The following is a 12580-nucleotide window of genomic DNA, read 5'->3' as shown; positions in this document are numbered from 1 at the left end:
CCAGAGGACTTACGAATGTTTAAGAAATTGATTAAAGTAACCAAGATGTAGTAATTAAAAAAAAGAGGCACAATGCATTCTGCAAAGTCCATGGAAATATCTCCTCATACACAGCTTACTAAAATGTGTGGGAAAGATTTTAATACATGAACAGTATTGCTGTCTGTGTTCATGTGATAACTTACTCAATTTGTAGCAGTAACTCATACTTTTTGTAACAGAGAAGATCATAATCTCTACTCACATACTTGCTTTGTGGCTAAATCCTATTGGCAGGAGCGGCTGGGTGCAGAGTACTCGGATGGTGATGGGAAAGGAATCCTAGAGTATCATGATAGCTCGCTCAAAGAAGTGAAGTACGCCCACTTCAAAATTCTCCATAACTGATAGTAGTCTCCTTTCAAACTATAAGGCTCGTCTGGTTTCTAGTCTGGTGTGTTGGCGGTGTCTAGACGTTGCATGTGATTTGTATCCCATACTTTGGTAATGCCCAGTATTGGATATATATTGGCATTATGTATGGGAGACACTAAGCTTAACTAGTTTTAATCATTTCGAAGTGTCGGACAAGTTGGCCTTGTTACATGATTTTGTTGCTTCAGATATTGCGACTTCTCATTGGCGAAGATAGATGTCGACGGCCCTTATGGTGGCTAAGATTTGCATATTACGGCATTGGCATACAGCACAGACGCCCATGCATCAAGAATGGCTAGCTGAACTTTACTGGTTAGCTACATATGAATGCCGGATTTATAAGGTTCAAGTTAAAATCCAGGTATTCAACAAGATTTGAGGTCCCTTTTTGTGTTTGTTAATTTTAACCATCTTCCCCTTGTGTGTAGTATGTTTCTTTTATCTGCTCAACTGTGATGGAGATTGGCGTGCTTTCAACTAGGATATACATCGGGATGAACTGTTAGAGGTTGGTGGGTTAATCCATTTTTTGTTGGGTGTATGTGTGGAGATAATTTATCTTCGGCATTGCTTAAACTGTATTTTGCTCCTTAATGGATTTATTTTTCTATTTTTCTTTCTTTTTGTTCCTTTTTGGGGTCTTACTTAGCATAGTATTTATGTTAGAATGGAGTACTTTGTATTTAATTACGGTTTTTATGTAAAATGAAAATTTCAATGAAGAAATGTACAAAAAATATATATCATAACTGTTGGCAGTGGCTTACTCTCCAGTGTCAGTTTGACTTTGCCTTAAAGCACTGCTCTGAATCTTTCTGCTTTACTGTTATTGACGTGTAACTGTAAGGGGAAGTGAAAGAACATTTCAATTGGGGACAGTTGGTTTGATACTTTGAACCCATTAAAAGAGGAAGACCATGATTAAGGGGCAGTCTTGCATAAAGCAGCTACAGTTAACTATGAAAATTATTTCATTCTTTTTTAGAGACTGATCTAGTTGAAGTCCATATCCGAAGCTCAGATTCCAAGACGGATGTACCGTGGTCAGTGTCCTACAGCGGTCTTTAAAAAAAAAAATTATTGTATTTTATTATTTCAACACAACAGAGGAAAAAAAAAAATGAAAAGAAAGCAAACAAAAAAGAAACTTACAATGTCAAGCAGTGAAGGCATTAATATGGATCCCCAAGGTTAAAAAAAAAAAAAACAATAGCAAGGTCACAGTTGTAATACAGAGCAAAGGTGCATGATAATATGAGTGGCAGCAAAGGTGCAAACAGTACATTAACAGACACTCAGTACATTAATGGTGAGGTAATGCGACAGAACCATGCGGGCGCCAATAGCTGCGGACAAGATGGAGGCCGTGTGTCAGAGAGAACCAGGAGGAGGGTATATGCAAAACTATCCAATGAAGTGTAGCGAAATCGTGCAGTCACACTTTAGACATCAGGATCCTCCATTGCAGACTGAGCAGCAGCTCGATATTGAGCAAATAGCCCCCAAAAACTTTTAGGGCGATTAAAAGGGGGGAGCAGTTCGCTGTAGACATCAGATTGGGTGTCGCAATACAACACGTCACGCTCCCACTCCGCAACTGTAGGTAGCGGGCCCCTCAGCCACCGCATCGCTAATCGACGCTTAGCAAGCAGGAGGCCCATGGCAGACAATTTGCGTACAGTATTCTTAAGGGGTTTGGTGTAGCCAAGAAGCGCCAGCAGGGGGTCTGGGGTGAGGAGTAGCCCCAGAATATCGCTTCGCTTCTGGAAAATTAGTTCCCAATAGTGAAACACTGACGGGCATTGCCACGCTAGGTGGAAAAAATCTGCATGTGGGGCACAGCATCTCTCACAATAGGCAGAGTCTAACAACCCATATCTAAAAAGCCGTAAAGGGGAGTAATATACTTAGGCTGTCCGGTTTTAGGTTTAAACCTACAATAACTGATAAAACCCCACTGAAAGAGAAATAGCCCTCACCAGTGAAAACATATAAACACTGAAAAAACACCTGCACAACCACAAACTATATGCAATTCAAAGAAAGGAAAAAGAGAGTGAAAGAGTCATTTTCTTTCTTCCTGAAGGGGCCAACACAATGTAACTTTGTTATACAACCTAGCAGTAAGAAAGTCTGGGCTAGCATTATTCTGCTTGAGTTTTATTGTTTAGGGATGCCACTAAAATATTGTTTTGTGGTCTTTGGTCTAAAGATGCAGGTTTTAGAAGCATGTTTTAGGGCTTGTTTAATTATTGTATAAACTGTAGAGAATCAGGAAATAGCTAAATCATATTTGATATTTTGGCTGTGTTTGGCTCTTTCACTGATAGGTAAAATAGCTAGTTTCACAAGAATCTCTCCTAATATGTGTCATCACATTTACCCAAAGAGAATGGGTAAAAACCCTTAATACATCAGCTCCCACTTTCTAGTGAGTCAGTATTGATAGTAGGCGAATTGTCAACACCTCAGTCTTTAAACATTCAATGCAAGGTATAGTGACAAGTATATGTTAAAAGAGTGCTATCACCAAGCATCTGGGAAAGTGGTTAAAACATGACCACTGTGTCACTTGGAATGCTCTGCAAAAAAGGTTATTTCCAAGTTCAACAAAGATTGGAGTGATATTGTTTGTATTTGCATTGATTCAGCTACGTATATGAAAAAGTTTTGTGATGACCTGACAAAATTGATACCTGAGCTGAAGTGCTTCCCTTTAAGAGATCCTTGCCACTTGTTAGATGGTATGCTGAAAGCATCCTTACAATCTTCAGAGTTAATGAGTAATTCTATTGACTTTTTAGTCCATTCCAGTGCACTGTTTTCTTATGCACAAGAACTAAAGCGTAAATATTTATCATTTTGTGCTTTGTGTGGCATCAAAGAAAGAGTCATCCCAACTGTGTCTCTTAGCTGATGGTTCTCAGTCCAAGAGGCTATGAATGCTATATTATCCATGTGGAAACTGTTTACAGAATGTTTGCTGAGTGAGGATGCTAAAGACAAGAAATGTGAGGATCTTTGGTCACATATTGATAGTGATGTGAAAAAGTATACTACACTGCATTCTTAGATTTTTACAGGAAAACATAACTGCTGTAGTGAACATAATAAAAAAAACTAAAGTCGGAAAACACCCTTGTCTGCCAAGTGTTCAGCATAATTGGTGTAGATGTGAAACATCTCCTTGAGAGTAGGCTGGGTGACACCTTTAGTGACTTTGCACTGCAACATGTAACATGTTAGAGTGCTGGCCGCTTGGTAAGCAAATCGATAGTGAAGAGCAATTCAGGAACTTTTATTTTACAATGTATGAGAAATTACTTGCAATGATGCATAGAAATGTCCCTTCACCACCAATGGCATTTGAAGTCAATGAAACCTCACTGTGGTACCACTTCGATAACTCTGATGGCATAAGCGCCCAGATCAGCGCAAATGTTGCAGAACCAGCCCTGAGAATCGCAATCTTCATGTGAACCAGTATTGGCATGGAAAGCTATGTCAGTGGCCAGAGTTAACAAATTGTGTACTGGCTGTTTTGGTGTTGCCCATCTCAAGTGCCAATGTTGAGAGGGCCTTTTCACAGAAGTTTACATGGGAAGGAAAGATCGAGCATACATGACCAAAGACTCACTGAAGAAGTATTGTATGGTGTACTACAATAAGTTTAATTTTCAAAAATCTATTTGGACCTCATATACACTATACTTACACTGTCTATATACCATGCTCTATCAGCGCAGAAAGCAAGCAATAATAAAAGCAAAACATTCTATAAACACCGGAAAAACACTGTTTCTGTAGTTTTTAATGGCACGACAAAGTGAAACCACTGATAACCACTGTTTTTTTGAGGTATTGAACTCACTTGAAAACACTGAAAAAACCCCACCAGAATTTACCAAAAATAGAAACTGAAAACAGGAAAGCCTAAATATACTCTATTGAGAAATTTAAAATGAACCAGTCGGTGGCGGCCATTCAGGGAGATCCCACGAGTAACCTTACAACAATAAAACCAGATGTCGTCAGAGATGGGAGTTCCTATGTCAGCCTGCCAAGTTTGTCTAATGCCGCTAAGGGAAGACGCTTTTTCACTATGTGCAAGAGTGTAGAGCTTGGGGATGATACCGCGCGGGGCGGGAGCGCTTGGTAGAGTTGTCAGGGGGGGGGGGGGGGGGGGAAATCGCCAAGGGTTCCTTTAAGTCATCACCCAACACCGCCTTCAAAGCGTGCAGAGTACGAAAAAAATTAAACTTGGTGAGGGCTGAATGTATGCCGTCCGTGCCTGCCACCTCATCCCAGGTGCCCAACCGTCCTTGATGAAATAGATCGCCCATTTGATATATACGTAGTTTGTGAAGGGAATCTAGGGTACCTCTATCTGAGCTGAGTACAAACCACTGGCACCAGTCGATATGCATACGGGGCGAGTATAGTTGCGCCCCCTCATATATTCACAGCAGAGCATTCCACGCGTGTACTACGGAATTAATGGAGTCTAATACGCCACTTCGTAGAGTAGGGGCCTGTGTCAATAGTCGAGGCAACGAGTAGGGGGCGGCGACAACCCTCTCAATGTGGAGATGGGGCAGATCTTGAGGACCATGCACCCAGCTATGAGCGTGGGAGGCCTGCGCAGCCCTATAATACAATTCGAAGTTGGGGGCGTTAAGGCCGCCAGCGGCATACGGGACCATAAGCGTGTCAAAGGCGATTCGCGGAGTCTTGCCTGCCCATGCCGGTTTGATCATCAGAGATCGTAAGTCGCGAAACAGCTGTGGAGGAACCACGATCGGTATATTGAGAAACAGAAAAAGTAGGCGAGGTAGCACAACCATTTTCATCAGGGATACTCTGCCAACTAAAGATAATGGGAGACGTATCCATCTGTCCACGTCATCACCTATCTTCCCCATCAATGTGCCATAATTGGCCCGAAGGACCTCCTCGGCGTTCGAATGAACTTGGATACCTAGGTACCGCACCGGTTCGGTGGTCCACTGGAGTGGGAAGTCAAGCGGAAAGTGGACCGTGGTAGGTGTCAATGGGAACAAAAAAGACTTATCCCAATTGATCCTCAGGCCAGACAATCCCCGAAGCGTAATACCTCCCGTATCACAGGGGGTAGGTGGGTCTCAGGGTCTCTGATGTACAACAGCGTGTCGTCTGCGTATGCCGAGACAATGAGGTTGTAATGTGGAAAGCGAAGCCCTCTGTGATTGTGATATTCACGTAATGCCCCTAACAGTGGCTCGACAGCTATCGCATACAGCAGCGGGGAGAGTTGACAGCCTTGCCTCGTGCCACGGCAGATTGAAAAAGGGGAGGAAACCTGCACTTGAATGATCTTTCCTGCTCCACCAGCAGCAATCTTTTACAGGACTTGGCTGCTCTAAATATTATTTTACATAATTCTGGTCCTACTCATAAAGCAGGGAACCTGCTGGACCCCATTCTTTCTAATTTAGAAACCATTATATGTGAGGTTCCTTTACCTATTGTATGGTCTGACCACTATATGGTGACTTTCTCTGTTACGATTGGCTGTCCACCGAACACCCTCTCTAATTCTACAGAATCTAGACTATCCAGAAATTGGAACAAATTGGACTTTAAGAAACTCAACTCCTGTCTTGAGAATTCTAGACCTTTCACGGAAGTCACTAGTATTGACGCAGCTGATGCTGTTAATGCCTGGCTTGCACATGCTGCCGATGCCTGCATACCGCAGCGCATGCAAAAACACAACCTTAACCACCCGCCTGTGCCCTGGTTTACAGCTGCTTTAAAAAAAGAAAAAACCATCTGCAAAAACCTCGGGCGCAAATGGCGCATAAAATATGATCCGTGTTCCAAGCAAATTTACAAAGCTGCCTTAACTAAATATCACTCTCTATGCAAAACTGCAAAAGTTGAACATGTCAACCTAACTATCCTTGAGGCACAAAATCGTCCTAAAGCACTTTTTAAGGTAGTACAAAAACTCTCGGGTGCACTGTGTCAGCCCAAACCACCTTGTCTAGATACTGCACAGTGCAACTCTCTGGCTGAATTTTTTATCGCCAAAATTGATATCATTTATTTTGATTTTGAAAAACTTGCCCCTCCTCCTTCTCTGTCTCACTTACCAGCCCCAATCACATCTTCTGATCGAGTGACTTTAGAGGATAGGTCCCTTAGACCTGCACAGCAGACCCCCCCCCCCCCACAGTATCTAACCTTACGACCTCCTGTGATTCAGGGATCCCACGGGATACCTGTCCTCCTGCTTCACAGTTGATCGACACATGGGATCCTCTTAACATCAATACTCTCTCGGATATCAGTAAAATCAAATCCGGCTCCCCATTGGATCCTTTTCCCCCTCAAATATTAAAAATGCTGGACAATTCGTCCCTTGAACTCATTATGGATCTTATTAACTCCTCCCTTAGAGAAGCTACAGTACCCTCTGCATGGAAACATGCGATGATAGTGCCGCTGCTAAAAAAGGCCAATGCTGACCCTAGCATTCCATCTAACTTCCGTCCTTTTTCACTTCTCCCAGTTTTCTCAAAAATTATGGAAAAGCACATCAACTCTCAACTCTCTTTCCATGTTGAATCCAGGGGAATTTTACATCCATCCCAATCCTGTTTTAGGTCAGGTTTCTCGACGGAATCTACTCTATTGGGGGTCTCTGAAAACATACGATGCCGAGTGGATAGGGGGGAAAACCGTGGCACTCATTTTGCTTGATTTGAGTGCCGCATTTGACACGGTTTCCCACCCCATTCTTATCAATGCCCTTAGATCATCTGGCATCACCGGCTCAGCCCTCAACTGGTTTGTTAGTTTTTTATCAGACCGTACCTTCCAAGTCTTCTCTTCCTCATCAGCTTCCCAAACCTTTAAATCGTCGTACGGTGTTCCGCAAGGTTCCATCTTGAGCCCCTTGCTCTTTAATTTGTATGTCAGACCTTTGGCTACTATTGCGGAGCAAGCTGGGCTCACTATTTACTCGTACGCCGATGATACCCAGGTCATCTACTCTCTTTCTACGGGTTCTCACTCCTCCATCTCTTCCCTCTGCACAGGACTCAGTAACATTGCAGCTTGGATGTATGATAACAAATTGAAACTCAACGGGGGAAAACAGAGCTTCTTCTGTTTGGCCATAATACCACCTTATGGGGACCCCAACACTGGCCCTCTCAAATGGGCACTCTACCTATTCCATCTAAAACAGCACGCAACCTCGGCGTCATTTTTGACGACCAATTATCTATGAAAAACCACGCGGTTAAGACTTCCTCCACTTGCATCACTATCATTAAGTGGTTGCGCAAGATCATCTGGATGCTCCCCCAGGATACCCAGAAAACCGTGGTCCAGGCCTTAATCACCTCTAGACTGGACTACCGGAACATTCTTCTCCTGGGAGCTTGCAAAGAGGTGATTCGTAAATTACAGACAGTCCAGAATATGGCAGCGCGACTGCTCTGTAAACTCCCCAATACATCCCCTACCTCCAACTCTACGCACTCTGCACTGGCTCCGCATTGAAAGCCGTACAAAATTTAAGGCCCTTTGCTTCATGTACAGAATAAATGCTGGCCTGGCCCCACTCTATCTTAACTCCTTGGTACAGCACTACTGTCCCCCCCTCGCACTCTGCGATAATCTAATCAGCATTTGTTCTCGGTTCCTAGAATCAAAAGATGCAGAATGGGTGGCCGCTCTTTCACCTGGCTGGCCCCCTCACTCTGGAATTCCCTTCCTCTCCGGTTACGAACTGAACCGTGCTACCTTAAGTTTCGCAGACAGGTAAAAAATTGGTAATTCAATATGTAACAGTCTTCCTTTCTGACTCTCCCCCTCTCATTTGGTTTTTAGCACCGGGAAACCTACGGGTAGCTGAGCACTTTACAAACTTAAATATAATAATAATAAACCACATCACCCGTGCGAACCAGAGCAACAGGGGAGTTGTATAACACCGACACCATTTGCATGAATTCCTCACCAACTCCAACGCGCCGCAGCACAGCGTACCTAAACCTCCATTCGATGGAATCAAAAGCCTTTTCGGCGTCATGGAATAGCGCGGCGGCTTTGACCTCTGGGCGGATATGCTGCAACGCGCCAAAAACTGTGCGGATATTTTGAGTCAGCGTGCGACTTGGGATGAACCCAGCCTGTTCAGGGCCAATAAGTTGGGGAAGGAGCGGGGCTAGACGATTGGCAAGGATCTTTGCATACAGTTTAGTGTCCACATTGATCAGAGAAAGCGGACGGGGGTCCTTGTTAGGCTTCAAAAGGGTGATAATTAAAGCCTCACGCATAGATGGGGGCATGATGCCGTTCGCGGCCATATCGTGGAAAAGCGTGATATGTGGGATGAGGAGATCACTGAAGGCTTTGTAAAAGGGGACTGTGAGACCGTCAAGCCCAGGTGCGCTGCTTTAGCGCATTAATCCAAGAGCTAGTCGAATCTCCGCCACTTCGACGGGGCGCATCAAGAATTCCCTGTGCCATTTTTGGAGCCAGGGTAGTTGTATATATTCCAAGTAATTGGTGATTTCATCCTCACTCGGGGCAAGTTTGGAGCTATATAGGTCCTGATAGTAAGATAAGAATTGCATATTGACATCAGTGGGGTGCGTCAGTCGTCCTGTCGCTGCCTTCTATCTCAGGAGCATCTCGCGCGTCCAGTCGTAGGCGGGCCATCGCCGCCAGAACCGAGCCAGGCCTATCGGTTTCGCCATACGCTCTGGTGGTAGCGTATTTACCTATGTGCTTGACCTCGCTATCTGCGGCCTCATGAAATTCGGCCAATGTGGACTTAAGGAGTTCTCTCGGTTCAGGGTCATCTGAAAGAAGCAGGCGTGACTCTATATCTGAAAGCCGGGCCTCCAGCAGTGTAAGGCGATCACGGATAGCGCGAAGCACTCACGCATGTTTACTAATAGCAATACCCCGAATGAAAACCTTAAATGTTTCCCACACGGTCATAAAGGAGTCGACCGAACCCACATTTGTATCGAAGAAGGAGGAGACAGTGAGTGTACCCTCCACTAGTGGCAGAGTGGGTGCGCCACACATCTGCCAATTGAAGCTGCAGAGCAATATCCAGCACCGCCTTCGCCGATGCAGAGAGTGAACGGGTGGGGCCTCTGGAGCGGTCTAACGTCGGGTCCATAACACAATTAAAGTCACCCCCCCAGAAGATCGGCAAATTACAGTGTGCTTTAATTAAATCAAAAAGGGATTGAAAAAACCCTGGGTCGTCGTAATTAGGGCCATAGGAGTTGACCACAAGGAACTCCCAGCGAGGGCTGTGACAGTGTGAGATAACGAACCTGCCTGCAGAGTCTGTGTGTAAAGGGGTTAACTTAAAGCCAGCCCTAGGGTTAAGCCAGGTCAAAACACCCCTGGCGTGGGAGGTAAAGCAAGCCGCGTGCGAAAGCCCTGCTAGTTGTTTGCTAGTCAGGAGTGCAGCGCCCGGTAGCAGGTGCGTCTCTTGCACGAACGGGACATCAATCTCCTTTCGCTTTAAATAGGCTATAACCTTCCTCACCTTGCGCTGGACATTGAGACCGCGAATATTCCACGACATAAGGGTCAGATTAGTAGATGATTGGGACCTAGGTCGATGATCACACATATCTAATGCTGACAACAACATGGGGAATTGCAACCTGCACTGCAGCAAGCTGGACATCCATCATGTAGACAGCACGCCTGCATGCAAACCATAAAGCAACGGGGAAGGAGGGACATATAGATCCTTCACATACCAAATGAGGAAATTGGCGATCCAAATAACGCAAAAAACATAAAAAGGAAAAAGGAAAAAGAAAAGACAATCCATAAACACTTGCCACCCCCCACCCACGCCTTGCAATCCCCAACTTAGCGAAGGCAATGCACAACCCACCCAAACATAGGGAAGCAGTCAACGTCCACCTCTCGGGATCCCCAACCCATTGGAGGTAAATCAGCGGTTAACGCAAAGGGGCGGATGTTGCCCAGCCACACAAACTGAGCATAATACGCAAACACCGCCTACATGTGGCAGGTCCACCACAACTCTCAAGGAGATAAACAGATAGGAATGCCAAAGAGTCAAAGCAACATAGCTTAGAAGGGCTAAGGCCTACTGGAGGGGGAACAGGCCCATGTGGGGCAGCGTGGGGAGACGGCCACATGTATCAGAGAAAAGGAAACATGGAAGCGAATGAGGCAAAGCCCAACAAGGGGGAAGAACCACAGCGCTCTGGTAGAGCTTCACCAAGCATACCATGCACCCCGCTGGGTCAACGGCGAGACAGCAGGCAACACAATAATACATCATGGTACCATAAACAGCAGCAATGGAAAGCATCTGGAGCACACAAGTAACACAACAAATCGTTCAGTCATCATCGTCCAGATGCACATGAGCAGTAGGCTGCGAGGAAGGGGGCTTCTGACTGCCCAAAGGTTTGTTGGCTTTCTCCCAATCACGGACGGCCTTGTGCAAGGATTGCGGGTTGGAATAAATCCTGGGCTTGCCATCAAAAAGGACCTTCAGGCGTGCTGTGTAGAGCATGGCATGGTCAATGTGGTAGTCTCGCAGTTTGCGTTTCAGTAGGGCGAATTGCCGGCGCGCCTCCTGCATTTTCAGAGTGAAATCGGGGAATAGAGAGATGTCTGATCCTTCGTACCTAAGGGACCCCAATTCATGTGCTTTGCGCAGTGCAGCGTCTGTCTCGATAGTTTAAGAGTTTAGCAATAATGGGCTGAGGAGGGGCGCCAGGCTGGGGTCGGGGCCCAAGGGAGTGGTGTGCTCTCAACAACGAACAGGTGGGAGAAGGTATCGGCGCCCAGGAGAGTGGTCAACAGGCGCCCTACAAACTGCTCCATGTTCACCGTCGACTCCGCCAGGCCAGTTCTGCGCAGATTGGAGCGGCGCGACCGGGCCTCAAAGTCCTCCGTCTTGTCGAGTAGGGTCGCAAGAGCGCGCTCCATCTGCCTGCCCACTTCTCCCGCGTCGGTCTGGGATTCCTCTACTTCAGCAATGCGACGCTCCGCCATATCCAGGCGCTCAGCCTGCTTATCAACACGCTCAGATACACTGTCCATGCGATAAGCCAGCGTATCAATCTTAGAGTCTATGGCAGTGAGGCTCCGCTGCATTGACGCGATAATCTTTTTTATGTCACCTACAGGGTGGTCGGTTGGGGCGTCAGTTCCAGGGAGGGTCGTGTCCACACCCTCTGCCCCCTCCTCTATGCGACGGGATTTACGGTGTTCAAATTGTAGTTTAGGTTGACTACGATCAAGCTTCCCCATAACGGCGCCGGAAGGAGCAGGCAGGCGCAAAGCAGAAGAGGGGGGGCGCTGAATCTCAGGGCCAAGAGAACCAAACTCACCAGCTCTAGTCAGTCAGCTTTCTTGCAGCAAGAGGAATGGAAGACCCAGAGCCAGGAGAGGAGATGGGCCCCCGAAGACAGGAAGGTGCAGCCCAAAGCAGCAGCAACCACAGCAAGAAATATGGCGCTCACCGTCAGGAGCCTTAGACGGATGCGTCAGGCCGAGGAAGTCAGGCAGGCAGAGAGACCCAGGAAGGTGAGCAGCAGGAGGCAGCAACCCCCAGTAATGTCCAGGTACAGCGCGCCCACATGCGCCAGCCCTATGCCCAAGGGGAAGGATAGTCGCCAGCTGCAGCGCAGGTCCACGGGGCAGCAGCGTCAGATGGCAGCCGGGGGGCCCCCCAGCAGGCAGGGCGCAAGGCAGCAGAGGGCCAAGCAGGCAGCTCCTGGGGAGGGCGTTTCGGGCACACAACACGTCGTGGTCTCAAGCCCCCTTACCGGTAGCAGGAGCGGCAGCCAGAAAAACAGGAACGGAGCAGCAGGCTTCGCTCCAGAAGCGTCCGGTCCGGATGACTGGAGGGCTGGCCGGCACCAAACTCGAGGGCGGGGATTCTAGGACGCACCTCGTCGCGGCTGCCGGGAGCCCGCGGCGCGGGAGGAAAACAATGCCACCGGTGATCGGGAGTGCCCCCCGAAGTCCGCGGGCACCCAGGAAGCCGGCGCCTGCATCTGTCTCGGCTGCGGCAGAAATATGGCCGGATACCTGGCGGATGGCGGCGATGTGCGGAGCTCTAACTGAGCGCAGCCATATTCTTGCTGGG

At 47.0% G+C, this 12580-nt stretch overlaps 1 protein-coding gene across 2 annotated transcripts in view; it reads right to left on the bottom strand.

The window, feature by feature from the left end:
• TMEM59 (transmembrane protein 59) overlaps nt 1-12580 on the bottom strand; it is a 141280-nt gene that overhangs the window by 2495 nt on the left and 126205 nt on the right. The gene's annotated exons all lie outside the window — the stretch shown is intronic.

Source organism: Triturus cristatus, chromosome 4_2, assembly GCF_964204655.1.
Source record: "Triturus cristatus chromosome 4_2, aTriCri1.1, whole genome shotgun sequence".
NCBI lineage: Eukaryota > Metazoa > Chordata > Amphibia > Caudata > Salamandridae > Triturus > Triturus cristatus.
The sequence above is the reverse complement of the archived record's forward strand: the minus strand, read 5'-3'. Positions and strand labels throughout refer to the sequence as shown.